The following is a 14,904-nucleotide window of genomic DNA, read 5'->3' as shown; positions in this document are numbered from 1 at the left end:
ATAGTAGCAGAAGCATTTTGCCTTCTTCACATTTTCTAGAGAGCGCCAGCCTGCTCTGCAATGTCCAAAAATCAGAGGAAAATTGGAAGAAATAGTCTGAGAAGTTTAAATACATAGCAATTACAATAGCAATAGCTCACATCTGTGTTGTACTTCACAGTTTGTGAAGTGCTTTCATAAACATTACCTTACATCATCTTAATAAAAGCTCTGATGACAAAGTTGAAACTCCTCTGCTGGTTTACAAGGCTGCTATGGTTGAATTCCCCCCCCCAAAATCCATCTGTTAAAATCCTAACCCCCGGTACCTCAGAACATGACCTCACTGGAAGATAGGGGTTTAGGGAGGTAATCAAGTTATAATGAGGTCAACAGGGTGAGCTCTAATCCAATACGACTGGTGTCCTTACCAAAAGGAGAAATCTGGGGACAGACACATACCCAAGGGGAAATGCTATGTGAGGAGGAAGGCAGAGATCGGGGTGACGCTTCTACAAGGCAAGGAAAGATTGCTGCCGAAGATCGCTAGCACAAGAGCTAGGCAGGAGGCAGGGAACAGATTCTCCCTCACGGCCCTCACAAGGAGCCAGCCCTGCCAACACCTTGAGCCCGGCCTTGTAGCACCCAGAACCGTGAGACGGTAATTTTCTGTTGTGTAATCTGCTGTTTGTGGTACTTTGTCACAGCAGCGCTGGCAAACTAATGCAAAGGTTCCCCGTGATCTGTTCCTCTTTCCTCTCTGGCTTCATCACTCATCCCTCCATCCAGTGGACTCTACATTCCAGCCGACCTGAACATTCTAGTCAGGACTCTGTCTGCAAAGAATCGGCTACCTGCTACTATGACGTTAATCCACAGAAGTAGAATGCCTCGCTCAGCAGTGCATGCTTCAGAAGACTTGCGGAGACAATCTGTACCTGTTCTTTCCAGGGTCATGAGACAGACCGCAAACTCGACAGAGCCTGCCTTCACTGCACCATTAAGTTTTCTGTTTGGTTCATAGCTCAAAATTGCTAAACTCAAGGGGTACCCCACATCTTTAGCTCCAACAACTCAGGATACATCTTTTTAAAACATCCTGGAGTGGTTGGAGGGTCAGCTGCTCCAGCCCATGCATGCGGGTGGTGGAGAACAGGAGCAAAGCATGTAGTTCCAACAAATGGTTCTTTGCAAGACGTTCTGTGACGCTGCTTCTATCTAGAGGTGGGGGCCTCCCTCCTCTTCTTGAGTCTGGATGAGTGTTGTGAACATCTGACTGCCAGAATACAGAATGCTGGTTTCCAGGCCTTAAGAGCCTGGAAACTTCCTCTTCTGGCCTGGTATTTTCTTCCCACACCCTAATGGGTTGTCTTTCACGTCACACTCCAGAGAGCATTGTTCTAAAGGAAGAGACAAAGCAAGAAATAAAGAAATCCCTTTCATGAGCANCTCCTAAAACCTGATTGGGAAAGAGGCTGTGTTCTGTGCCCAGGCAGGGCCAGGTGAGGCAGGAACTGCTGCACAAACCTGGGAGTTCCAAGGCTGAAGGTTCCCTGAGGAAGGAAGCCCCAGGGACTCCCAGCTCTCCCACAGACTTTGGGGTGTCAAAAGCTGGGGAGTGAGTCAGGCCAGCATAAGGAGCTCTTCAGAGAGCACAAGTTTCCACTGACGTGGTGTTGCAAGGATTGGGGAGGGGGGAGTAAAAATCAAGTGATAGTCAAGTGCCCTGTGACAATCAGATAAAAGAATATATCTTTATATTCTTATCAGCAAAAGAGACATGCACATATCCATTAAAATCAGCACACATTTCCCAGGGCATTTTCAGATCGTCCGGGGATCCCTAGTTCCCAGGTGAAGGTAAATCATTATGCATTTNAAAATCAAGTGATAGTCAAGTGCCCTGTGACAATCAGATAAAAGAATATATCTTCATATTCTTATCAGCAAAAGAGACATGCACATATCCATTAAAATCAGCATACATTTCCCAGGGCATTTTCAGATCGTCCGGGGATCCCTAGTTCCCAGGTGAAGGTAAATCATTATGCATTTATTTTAGTTCAACACCTTTATATGTCTGGTTTGTACTACATTGAATTAATCATGCATTCCATGTTTATTTCAGGAAATCTAAAATTTTGTTCTGAAATTTGACAGAATGAAAACCAAAGCACGTATTATATATGAAATGACTCACACTTGTTAACAAAAATCAAATACTCCCTAAAATAGATAACTTCAATTTTGTCAGCTACATGAAAACACGAACAACAGCTTTTTCTGCTTTTGTAAGCAAAAGCTTGAGGAAAAATGTGTTCCTCTTTAGCGAAAACTTGAGTTTCACTTGGTCCCTTATAATCAGAAGGAGGTAGAAAGCAAAACCTGCCAAGCCTCACTACTCAACTTACCCCCAAGTCAAGCTATCGTATAAAAGATTTTTACCTCCCCTCCAACATTCGTGTTAGGATATTCTCCCAAATATTTAAGTACTTTCTGATTAGTGATAAGGACCATCAAAAAGAAACGGGCACCTCAGAAGCACTGAGCTGAATGCATAAGCATCCACTTAAAAAGCAAACCTCCCAAACAGGTGGGAAGAAATGATGTATTTCTCTCTGCACTTTGGTCCATAAATGAATGGCTTAAAAGCAAGTTGTGAAGCAAAGTTTAGGAAGCTCCAGAAGTTCTATGATTTTATGTTGTTAAAGGATTTTTCTTGAAGATTTTATTTATTTATTTGAGAGAGAGTGAGCATGAGCAGGGGGAGGGGCACAGACTCCCCACCGAGCGGGCATCTGATGCGGGGCTGGATTCAGGACCCAGGGATCAGGACCTGAGCTGAAGCAGATGCTCAACGAACTGAGCCACCCAGGCACCCCTAAAGGATGGTTTTTAAATTGAAAACTATTTGAAAGCTGAATAATTTCCTCTTAATAGGCACTTGTTTACTTTTAAAAGTAATGGTTTTATTATAATAGCCAAAATGCCTCTGATGAATGACTCTACAAATTAATTTCACCTGATTTGAACCATGGGGAGAGAAAAGGTTAAAATGAAATCATCTCCTTTGCTTTTAAGTGCTTTTACTGACAGAAGTTGAAATTACCTCTGCTGGCTTGGAGCCCACAGCTCACACAGGCATATGCGTCATATTCGTCCATGGCTAGTCTGTGCCATAGATCAGAAGGCGACGGCAGCAGCTCCAGCACCAGAGAAAGCAAAGAATCCAGGCCCAGAAGCAGGAGCTTCCAAACTAGACACTTTATATGCAAAACTGTGCATGGTTAGGAACTATCAGAGTGTTTCAGGCAGTGGATTGCCGGCCAAGGCCATGTTTCTCTTGCCAAGAATGTTCTCAGTAGAAGTACATTGAACAGTGCTAAACCCTCAGTGAATGACTGAATTTTCTCCTGGAAGCAGTGCATACGTCAAGGAAGAAAACGGCACCACGACTGGAAGAAAAGAAGGGAAAGAGGGCAGAAGGCATGAAAGGGAATGTGGCTACTGGCTCACACAGACATCTAACCCTTAGCGAGGGAGTCAGAAGCTCCATGGAATAAACAACAAGAAGCACCAAACATATTTGGACACATGCTATCTGGGGATGGCACAGGAACTCCAGGTGATGCCAATGCCTGATTAGCACAGCCTGAGAGCTGCTTTCCCATGAGTGGAAGTGGGCTTCTTCAGCCAGCCATGCTTACTTCCGGGGTTCTCCCTGTGACCACAGTGGGACAACTGAATAGAGTTAGAGGTCTCGTTCTGATGGTAGGATATGTAGAGTGATGGGAATACAATACACATTGTTATTAATCAGTGGAAGAGAATTGTCCACAACACTTCAGTCATTTCTTCCATGACTTGGTCTAGAGCCTAAATGACCTTGTATCCCTCCTGCCATCGCTTCTCCCACGTGAAAGTAATGGTTTCTGGACGATTATTCAACTCAAGGGTCTCACACTCTGTAAGGCAACCAGAAATAAGGAATATGCACTGGCTCCACTACAGCCTAACGCTGGCTCAGAGAAAAGAAAGCAAACTGTTCTCAGGGAAATGCAATTCTGTAAAAAGGAACAGTTACAACACCATAGAAGCTTAGAAGTTTTATCCATATCCATTTTCACTTCAGGACAAAAAGAGTAAGACGAGGATAATATTTTAACAGTAATGACATTCAAATAAGATCCATTTGGAAAAGGCTAATATATGAAAAATTACTATAAGAGAATTAAATAAATAATATTTGTTCAAGGTTCAGAACAATGTATTCCTCACTTCATGAATGGTTTCTCTGCAGTTCTCCATAAAAAGCCAACTTCTGTAGACATTGAAAGCACAGCTTTGCTCTGAAAGTATGATTTACCTGCAACCATTCTGGAATATCTACGGCAGAAAGTGAAGAGCTTGGCCCTTTTCCTAACCCTGCTGGATAGGTTAAATGTTTGTTTCGCCCTCCAGTGTCATAGTTTGCAAACATAAAAAATCATAAAATAATCATCCAAAAGATAAGAGTTTGTGTTTAATTCATTCCTAGGATACTCAGCACTTTTAGAGATGGAGGTCATGAAACCTTCCATAGGATTGTAAAATTCACGTACTAAGATATATTTTTCCATACTTTAGGTGATATAATTTTACTCTCTAAGAGGCAATTGGAAGAAATTACTATGGTATATCACATGAACATAAATTCACAGCAAAATTATTTTTATGTAGTATATTTTTAAATTTTCCTTTATTCAAAAGTGGTATTCTCAAACTGTCAAATAATACATATAAAATAATTTGGAGAAATTTGAAAACTGACTGGATATTTGATGATGTTAAGGACTTTTAAAATTTAATGGCTTTAAGGTGTGATAATGGTATTGCAGTTATATTACCATCAAAGAGTCTTTATCCTGGTTATAAATTCCTAATTATCTAGGAATGAAATGATATGATAATCTGACATTTGTTTCAAAAGAACCCAGTATGATGGGGCAGGAGGGAAATGAGTGGGGATTTAGATGAAACAAAACAGCCCCCAGTGTAGTAGAGTGATGTCAGCAAAATGATGGTATAGAAATTTCTAGCTCTTGCCTTCTCTTAGAAATATCAATTTAAACAACTATCCATGCATGAAAATACTTTCACAAGCACTAAGTATTCCAGGTGAGGGATTACAGCACCTGGGTAAAGCACAGAAATAAGAAAAGATGCATTGAAGAGGGTAGGAAATAGTTTACCTTTCTCCCATCACCCTCCTCCAAGCCCAGGCAACCCAGGGTGGAGTGAGATCTTGTCCCCAGAAGGAAAGGAGACTGAAGTAAGCACCTGACTTCACCTCAGACCTCAGCACCAGGCCCACACCAGCTCCAGGAAAACTCCTGCAGCCCCAGTCTCCCAGCCCACCCCAGCACCAGGTCAGTCTCCATGGACCCAAGCCCTAGGATCTAGGCAGGCTCCTATAACCCGGGCTCACAGCGACTCCAGCACCAGGCTGGCATCTACAGACCTAACCTCCAGAGCAGCTCCTGTGAACCCAGGCTCCTAGCTTGTGGTAGCTGCAGGCCAGCCCTGGCAAACTAGACCCCAGGTCAGTTCCTGCAGCCCCAGGTCCCAGGCATCTCCCATGGACCCAGGCTTCAGTCCATCCCAGTGCCAGGTCAGCCCCCACAGACCTAGCCTCTAGACTTGCTCCGGCATACCCAGGCTTGAGACCAGCCTCTATGGCCTCAGCATGCATGTCCAGGGCTATCTCAGCATGGGGCCACCCCATGGACCCAGGATCCAGGTCCATCCACATAGGCCCAGGTCCCATAACCACAGATTCAAGCACCTGGCCCACTCCAGGAACTGCAGGTTCCAGGCCTGCCTCCAAGGATCCAGGTGCCAGGCCTGCCCATCTGCAGATACAGGCATCAGATCTGCCCAACTGAGAACTCCATCAGTTAGCCTGCCCACAGACACCACCAGAGAGCCCACTGATTGGTAAAGGGCTTTCCCTACTGAATCCAGTCTGTAACAACTGGAAGTGGTACTTACTTCCCAAACAAACAGAAACCAACATAAGGCCACAAGGATCATGGATAATCAAGAAAACACCAAAGGAAATTAATAAAGCTCCAATTACTGACTATAAAGAAATGGAAATCTATGAACTGACAAAGAACTCAGAATAATCTCCTTAAAGAAATTGACTCAACTACAAGAAACCACAGGCAGACCACTAAAAGAAATTAAGAAAACAATGCATGAACAAAATAAGAGGTTCGACAAAGAAACAGAAAACATTTAAAAAAGAAAAAAAAAAAAACACTTGAATGGAAATCCTAGAGTTTAAGAATACAATGCCTGAACTGAAAAATTCCATAGAAAGCTTCAGTAACAGACTCAACCAAGCAGAAAGAATTAATGAACTAGAAGATAGGTCATTTGAAATCATCTAGTCAGAGGAACAAAAAGAAAAAAGAATGAAAAAAAGTAAGGAAAACCTACATAAATTACAGGATATTATTAAGCAAAACAATCTGTACATTATTGGAATCCCAAAAAGGCAAAGAGAGGGAGAAAGAAAACCTATTTTGAGAAATAATGAAGGAGAACTTCCCAAATCTGGGAAGGTGTTTGAACATCCAAGTTCACGAAGGTAATTAGTCACCCCAAAATTTCAATCCAAAACAATCTTCTCAAACACATAACTAAAATCAAAGACAAAGTGAAAAATTTAAAAGCACCAAGAGAAAAAAAAATCCCTCACATACAAAAGAATCACCATAAGGCTATCAGCAGATTTCTCTGCAGACATAGTAAGCCAGAGGACAGTGGAATGATATGTTAAAAGTGGAATGATATGTTAAAAGTGATATGTTAAAAGTGCTCAAAACAAAACAAAGCAAAACACCTGCCAAACAATAATACTTTACCTGGCAAAGCTGTCCTTCAAAACTGAAGGGGAGATAAAGAGTTTTCCAAAAAAGTAAAGGCTGAAAGAGTTCATCACCATGCCTTACAAGAAAAGTTAAAGGGAGTTCTTCAAGCTGAAATAAAACGAGGCTAATTACTATCATGAAAATATAAAACATTCTGCTAAAGGTTAGTATATAGTCAAATTCAGAATGCTCTAATACTGTAAGATTGTGGTGTGTTAATTACTTAACTATAGTGTAAAAGTTAAAGGATGAAAGTATTAAAGCTAACTGTAGGTATAATAATTTGTTAAAGGATATACAATATAAAAAGAGATAAACTGATATCAAAAACATAAAATGTGTGAAGCAGAGATACGAAAAATCATCAATTCACAAAGGAAAACAGCAACTAAGTGAGAAAGAAACAAGGGAACTACAAAGCAGCCAGGAAACAATTAAGGTGTCATTAATAAGGCTTCATTTCTCAGTAATTACTTTAAATGTAAATGGATTAAATTCTCCAACCAAAAGGTACAGAGTGACCAAATGTATTAAAAAAACAAGACCCAACTCCATGCTGCCTACAAAAGAATCACTTCAGCTTTAAGCACACAGATTGGCTCAAAGTGAAGGGATGAAAAGATATTCCATGCAAATGGAAATCAAAAGAGAACAAGGATAGCTATACTTACATCAAATAAAATTGATTTTAAGCCAAAAATGGTAATAAGAGACAAAGATACAGACCTCAAGGAAGATATAAACAATATGATAATAGCAGAACTACAGTATCCCACTTTCAACAATGGATGAATTATCCAGACAGAAAATCAATAAGGAAACATTGGATTTGAACCATTCTTTAGACCAAAATGATCCTATAAGGCATTACAGAGCATGTCATCCAACAGTAGCAGAATACACATTCTTCTCAACACTTAGGGAAAATTCCCCAGGATACATCACATGTTAGATAACAAAAGAAGTATTAGCAAATTAAAGAAGAGTGAAATCATATCAAGTGTCTTTTCCAGTCACAATGGGATGCAGTCAATACTATTATCTATAACAGAAGGAAAATTAGAAAATTCACGAACACATGAAATTAAACAACACATTAATGAGCAACCAGTCAAAGGAGTAATCAAAAGGGGAGTCAAAAAATATCTTGAAATATATGAGTGAAACCATATGATAATTGTCTTTCTCTGATTACATAACATAATAAAAAAATTTTAAATCTTAAAATAAAGGAAAGTGGAAATTCATCATACAAAGATGCACAGGATGCAGCAAAAGCAATTGTAAGAAGGAAGTTTACAGTGATAAATGCCTACATTAAGAATAAAAAAATATCTCAAATAAACAACCTAACTTTACACCTTAAGAAACTAGAAAAAGAAGAAGAAACTAAACCCAAAGCTGGCAAAATGAAGAAAATAACAATGATCAGTTCATAAATAAACCAAATAGAGAACAGAAAAACAATAGAAAAGATCAACAAAACTAAAAGCTGGCTTATTGAAAAAATGAAGAAAATAAAAAAAAAAACCCTCTGCTAGACTAGGGGATAAAGGAAAATACTCAAGTAAATGAATTCAGAAATGAAAGAGGAGACATTACGAATGATACCAAAGAAATACAAAGGATCATAAGAAACCACCAGGAATAATCACATACCAACAAATTTGAAAAACCTAAATGAAATGGATAAATTCCTAGAAACATACAACCTATTGAGATTAATCATGAAGAAACAGAAAATCTGAACAGACCAATAATGTCAAGGAGATTGAATCAGTAATCAAAAAGAGAAGTCCAGGTCCAAATGGTTTCACAGGTGAATTCTACCAAATATTTAAAGAAGAATTAATGCCAGTGTTAGTACTGTTTGATCTAGTTCTATGAAAAATGTTAGTATTTTGATAGGGATTGCATTAAATCTGTAGATTCTTGGTAGGATGGGCATTTTAACAATATTAGTTATGCCAATCCATAAGCATGGAATACCTTTCCATTTGTTTGTGTATTTTATTGTTTTGGTGCCACTGGAAGTGGGATTGTTTTCTTAATTTCTCTTTCTTCTACTTCATTATTAGCGTAAAGAAATGCTAAAGATTTCTGTGTATCAATTTTTTATCCTGTGACTTTACTGAATTCATTTACCAGTTCTAGTAGTTTTTTGGTGGAGACTTTGGACTTTTCTATATATAGTGTCATGTCATCTGCAAACAGTTAGTTTACTTCACTTACTTAGTTATCAATTTATTTACTTATTAATTTAGGTGTTTTTTATTTCTTTTTCTTGGCTGGTTGCTGTGGCTAGAACTTCCAATACTATGTTGAATAGAAGTAGTGAGAGTAGACATTCTTGTCTTGTTCCTGATCTTAGAGGGAAAAAAATCTCAGGTTTTCATCATTGAGTATGACGTTAGCTGTGGGTTTTTCATATATGGCCTTTATTATGTTGAGGTACATTCCCTCTAAACCTTCTTTGTTGAGACTTTTTATCATGAATGGATGTTGTACTTTGTCAAATGCTTTTTCTGCATCTATTGAGATGATCATATGGTTTTTAACCTTTTTCTTATTAATGTGGTGTGTCCTGTTGATTGATTTGCAAATATTAACCCATCCATGCATCCCTGGCATAAATCCCACTTGATTGTGGTGAATTAACTTTTTAACGTATTGTTGAATTTGGTTTACTAATATTTTGTTGAGGATTTCTGCATCTATGTTTATCAGAGATATTGGCCTGTAGCTTTCTAAATAATACTAAAATTTGTATTGATCCACAAAAGACCCCAAAGAGCCAAAGCAATTTTGAGAAAAAGAACAAAGCTAGAGGTACCACAATCCCAAATTTCGAGATATATTATAAAGCTGTAATAATCAAAACAGTATGGTACTGGCACAAAAATAAACACATAGATCAATAGAACAGAGGAGAAAGCCCAGAAATAAACCTGTACTTATATGGCCAATTAGTCCATAACAAAGAAGTCAAGAATATACAATGAGGAAAAGATGGTCTCTTCAACAAATAGCACTTGGAAACTAGACAGCTACATGCCTAAGAATAAAACTGAACCACTTTCTTAGATCTCAAAATGGATTAAAAACGTAAATGTGAGACCCAAACCACAAAACTCCTAGAAGGAAACATAGGCAGTAATTTCCTTGATATTGGCTATGGAAACATTTTTCTAGATATATATCCTTAAGCAAGGGAAACAAAAGCAAAAGTAAACTATTAAGACTATACTAAAATAAAAAGCTTTTGCACAGCAAATGAAACCATCAACAAAACGGCAGAGTGACCTACTGAATGGGAAAAGATATTTGTAAATGAAGTAACTAATGAGCAGTTAATATCCAAAATATATAGGGATGCCTGGGTGCCTTAGTTCGGCTCAGGTCAAGTCCTGGGATCCTGGGGTCCTGGGATCAAGTCCTGCATCAGGCCCCTTGCTCAGCCAGGAGCCTGCTTCTCTTTCTGCCTGCCACTCCCCCTGCTTGCTCTCTCTCTCTCTAAAGAATAAATAAAAATCTTTTTAAAAATATTTTTTAAATATCCAAAATATATAAAGAACTTATACAACTGAACACTAAAAAAAAAAAATCTGATTTAAAAATGGGCAGAGGACCTGGATAGACATTTTTCCAAAGAAGACATACAGATAGCCAACAAGACACATGAAAAGATGCTCTATATCACTTATCATCAGGAAAATGCAAATCCAAACCACAATGAGATATCACCTTACACCTGTCACAATGGCTGAGAATCAAAAAGACAAGAAATAACAAGTGTTGGCAAGGATATGGAGAAAAAAGAACCATCTTTCACTATTGGTGGGAATGCAAATTGGAGCAGCCATTGTGGAAAACAGTATGGAAGTTCCTTAAAAAATAAAATTACCATATGGATCCAGTAATTCCATTACTGGGTATTTACTCAAAGAAAACAAAAACACTAACTTGAGAAATATATGCAGGATTTTATGTTTATTGTAGCAACATTTCCAATAGCCAAAGTGTGAAAGCAACCCAAGTATCTATCCATAGATGAAAGGATAAAGAAGATGTGGTTTGTATATACACAATGGAATATTACTCAGCCATAAAAAAATGAGATCTTGCCACTTGCAACAACACGGATGGAACTAGAGGGTATTATGCTAAGTGAAATAAGTCAGTCAAAGTCAAGTACCGTATGATTTCACTCATATGTGGAATTTAAGAAACAAAACAAATGAACAAACAAAGAAAAAAATGAAACAAACAGAAAAACACTCTTAAATACAAAGAACAAACTCAAAAAAATAAAAACAAAAACAAACAAACAAAAAAATACAGAGAGCAAACTGGTGGTTACCAGAGAGGTGGGTGGGTGGATGGGTGAAATAGTTAAAGGGGTTTTAAAAGTACACTTATCATGTTGAACACTGAGTAATTTAGAATTGTTGAATCATTATGTTATATACCTGAAACTAATATAACATTCTATGCTAATTATACTTCAATTTTAAAAAGAAGAATTAATGCCAATTATTCTCCAACTCTTCCAAAAAGTTGAAGAGGGATCACTTCCAAATTCATTTTATGAGGTCAGAATTACCCTGATACCAAAACTAAATAAAGACACTACAAGAAAAGAAAACTATAGGCCAATACTGATAAATATAGATGCAAAAATCCTGAAAAAAAAAGTTAGTGAAATGAATTCAACAGCACATTAAAATGATCATACACTATATTCAAGTGGGATTTATCCCTGGAACACAAAGATGGTTCATCATATGCAAATAAAACAATAAGATACACGACATTAATAGAATGAAAGGTCAAAATCACGTGATCATGTCAATAGATGCAGAAAAGGCATTTGACAAAATTCAACATCCTTACATAATAAAAACTCTCAACAAATTAGGTATAGAAGAAAGGTACTTCAACATTATAAAGGCCATATATGACAACCCCACAGCTAACATCATACTCTATGATGGTTAAAAGCTTTGCGTCTGCAGTAAAGAACAAAAGTACCCATTCTCACCTCTCCTATTCAACATAGCACTGGAAGTCCTAGCCAGAACAATTAGTGAAGAAGAAATAAAAGACATCTAAATTGGAAAGGAAGAAGTAAACTTGTCTGTGTTTGCAGAAGACAGGATCTTCTATGTAGAAAATCCTAAAGGCTCCATCAAAAACCTGCCAGAACTAATAAACAAATTCAGTAAAATTGCAGGATACAAAATCAACATACAAAAATCAGTTGTGTTTCTATACACTAACAACAAACTCTCTGAAAAATGAAGAAAACAATCCCATTTAGAGTACTATCAAAAACACTCATCTACATATATAAATAATAAATACTTATAAATAAATAAATTTGACCAAGGAGGTGAAAGATCTTTATACTGAAAATTCTAAGACATCAGTGAAAGAAATTGAAGAAGATACAAATAAATGGAAAGATATCCTTTGTTCATGGGTCAGAATGTCCATACTATCCAAAGTTCTCTATGGATTCAGAGAAATCTCTATCAAAATTCCAATGACATTTATTCCAAAAATACAGCAAACAATACTAAAATCTGTATGGAATCACAAAAGACCCTGAATAGCCAAAGCAATTCTGAGAAAGAACAAAGGCTGAGACATCACACTTCCTGATTTCAAATTATATTACAAAGCTGTAGTAATCAAAACACAATGATATTGGCATAAAAACAGACACACAAATAGAACAGAAATAAACCCATGCACATACCCTCAACTAATGTTTGACAAGGGAGCCAGGAATGCTTAATGGAGAAAAGACAGTCTCTTTGATAAATAGTGATGAGAAAACTGGATTTTCACATACAAGAGAATGAAATTGGAATCCTATCTTACACCACACACAAAAACTGACTTGAAATGGATTAAAGACTTAAATGCAAGACCTAAAATCAAAGGAAACAAAAACACTAACTCAAAAAGATATATGCACCCTTACGTTCACTGAAGCATTATTTATAAGAGCCAAGACATAGAAGCAACCTAGGTGCCCATGGACAGATGAATGGATAAAAAATACACACACACACACACATACACACACACACAGAGGAACATTATTCAGCCATAAAAAGAAGGAAATTCTACCTTCTGCAACAACATGGATGGACCTTAAGGGCATCATGTTCAGTGAAATAAGTCAGATAGAGAAAGACAAATACTGTATGAACTCACTTATGTGTGAAATCTAAAAAAGCCAAACTCACAGCAAGGGAGAGTTAGAGTGGTGGTTGTTGGGGGTTGGGTGTTGGGGAAACAGGAAGATGTTACTCAAACTTACACCTATGACATGAATAAGTTCGGTAGATATAATGCACAGCATGGTGACTATAGTTAACAATACTGTATTATATGTTTGAATTTTAAATCTTAACTGTTCTTACCTCACACACAAAAATGGTAATTATGTGACATGATGGAAGTGTTAAGTAACATTATTAGGGTAGTCATTTTACAATATATGCATGTATCAAATCATCACATTGCACATCTTAAACCTACACACTATTATGTGTCAATTATATCTCAACAAAGCTAGAAAAAAAGAAATAAAATATTTTTTAAACTGTCCATGTATTAATCACAGAAGCTGGATTATATATGCATAGAGGTTTATTATACTCTTCTGTCCATTTTTGTATATGTTTGAAACTTTTCATGCTACAAAGCTTTTAAAAGCAGCAAAGATTTGATTATTGCCTCATGCTGGGCTCTCTGCTCAGCAGGGAGTCTGCTTCTCCCTCTCCCTCTGCCTGCCACTCTGCCTGCTTGTGCTCTCTCTCTCTCTCTGTCAAATGAATAAATAAAATCTTTTAAAAAAAAGATTTGATTATTATTATGAGCAGAAGCCATAATATTACTAGCTTAAGGATGTCTACATCAATAAAACAAATTAATAGGACCCTTGAAAGAAAACTATGCATCCAGAGATTTACAGATATATCAAACAGTCCTTTCTCCCTCATTTTACTTGGTAGTACAATGAGAAAACATCACTTATTCCTTAAAAATGAGGTATTTTCACCCTGGGGCACCTGGGTGGCTCAGTCTGTTAAGCATCTGACTCTTGATCTCAGCTCAGGTCTTGATCTCAGAGTCACAAGTTCAAGCGTGGAACCTACTTTAAAAATAAATAAATAAATAAATAAAAATTAAAAATGAGCTATTTTCACCCCCAAAATCTCCGCACAGCATTTACTACAAATATCACCAATATGATCACTTACTAACAACTTAGTAAATGTTAGAGAAATAGATGCTTCAGCATTTATAACTGAAGTTGGCCATTTCTCAGTAATGGAATTCAGGGTCGCTGTAGTCATGAAAGCTTAAAATATCAAATGCAATCTAGAAAGTTTTAAAAAATTCTTCCTTGCCAGTCACATTCCATTTTGATAGCATTTACTGAGTTCTTATGATGGTCTGTCTAGGTACCTTGCCAAGGGACTTTATCCACTTTGTCTCATTGAATCCTCGGAGCCTGTGATATGGACACTATTTTTTTTAATCAAGGAGGAAAACAAAGTTCCATTTTATGTCGTTGACTGATAGTTATTTGCAAAGCAAATTCAAATTTTGTCTTCAATATTGTGCTACAGTGATTTAAATAGAATGCACAATGTAGTTCCTTCCAACTAAAAAACCAAACCCCAGATTTTTAAAAATATGCACTCTGCCTAGAAAGGTACTAAGATTCATTTAAAATATGTGTTTAGAGGTGCCTGGGTGGCTCAGTTGGTTTAGCGTCTGCCTTTGGCTCAGGTCATGATCCAAGAGTCCTAGGATTGAGCCCCGTATCAGGCTCCCCCCATTTATGCACTCTTTCTCTCTCTCTGTCAAATAAATAAATAAAATCTTAAAATAAGATAAAATAAAATAAAAATAAAATAAATAAAATAAAATAATAAAATAAAATAAAATAAAATAAAATAAAATAAAATAAAATAAAATAAAATAA

This window comes from Ailuropoda melanoleuca, chromosome 15 (genome assembly GCF_002007445.2).
Source record: "Ailuropoda melanoleuca isolate Jingjing chromosome 15, ASM200744v2, whole genome shotgun sequence".
NCBI classification, from domain to species: Eukaryota; Metazoa; Chordata; class Mammalia; order Carnivora; family Ursidae; genus Ailuropoda; species Ailuropoda melanoleuca.
Note: the sequence above shows the minus strand (reverse complement) of the source record.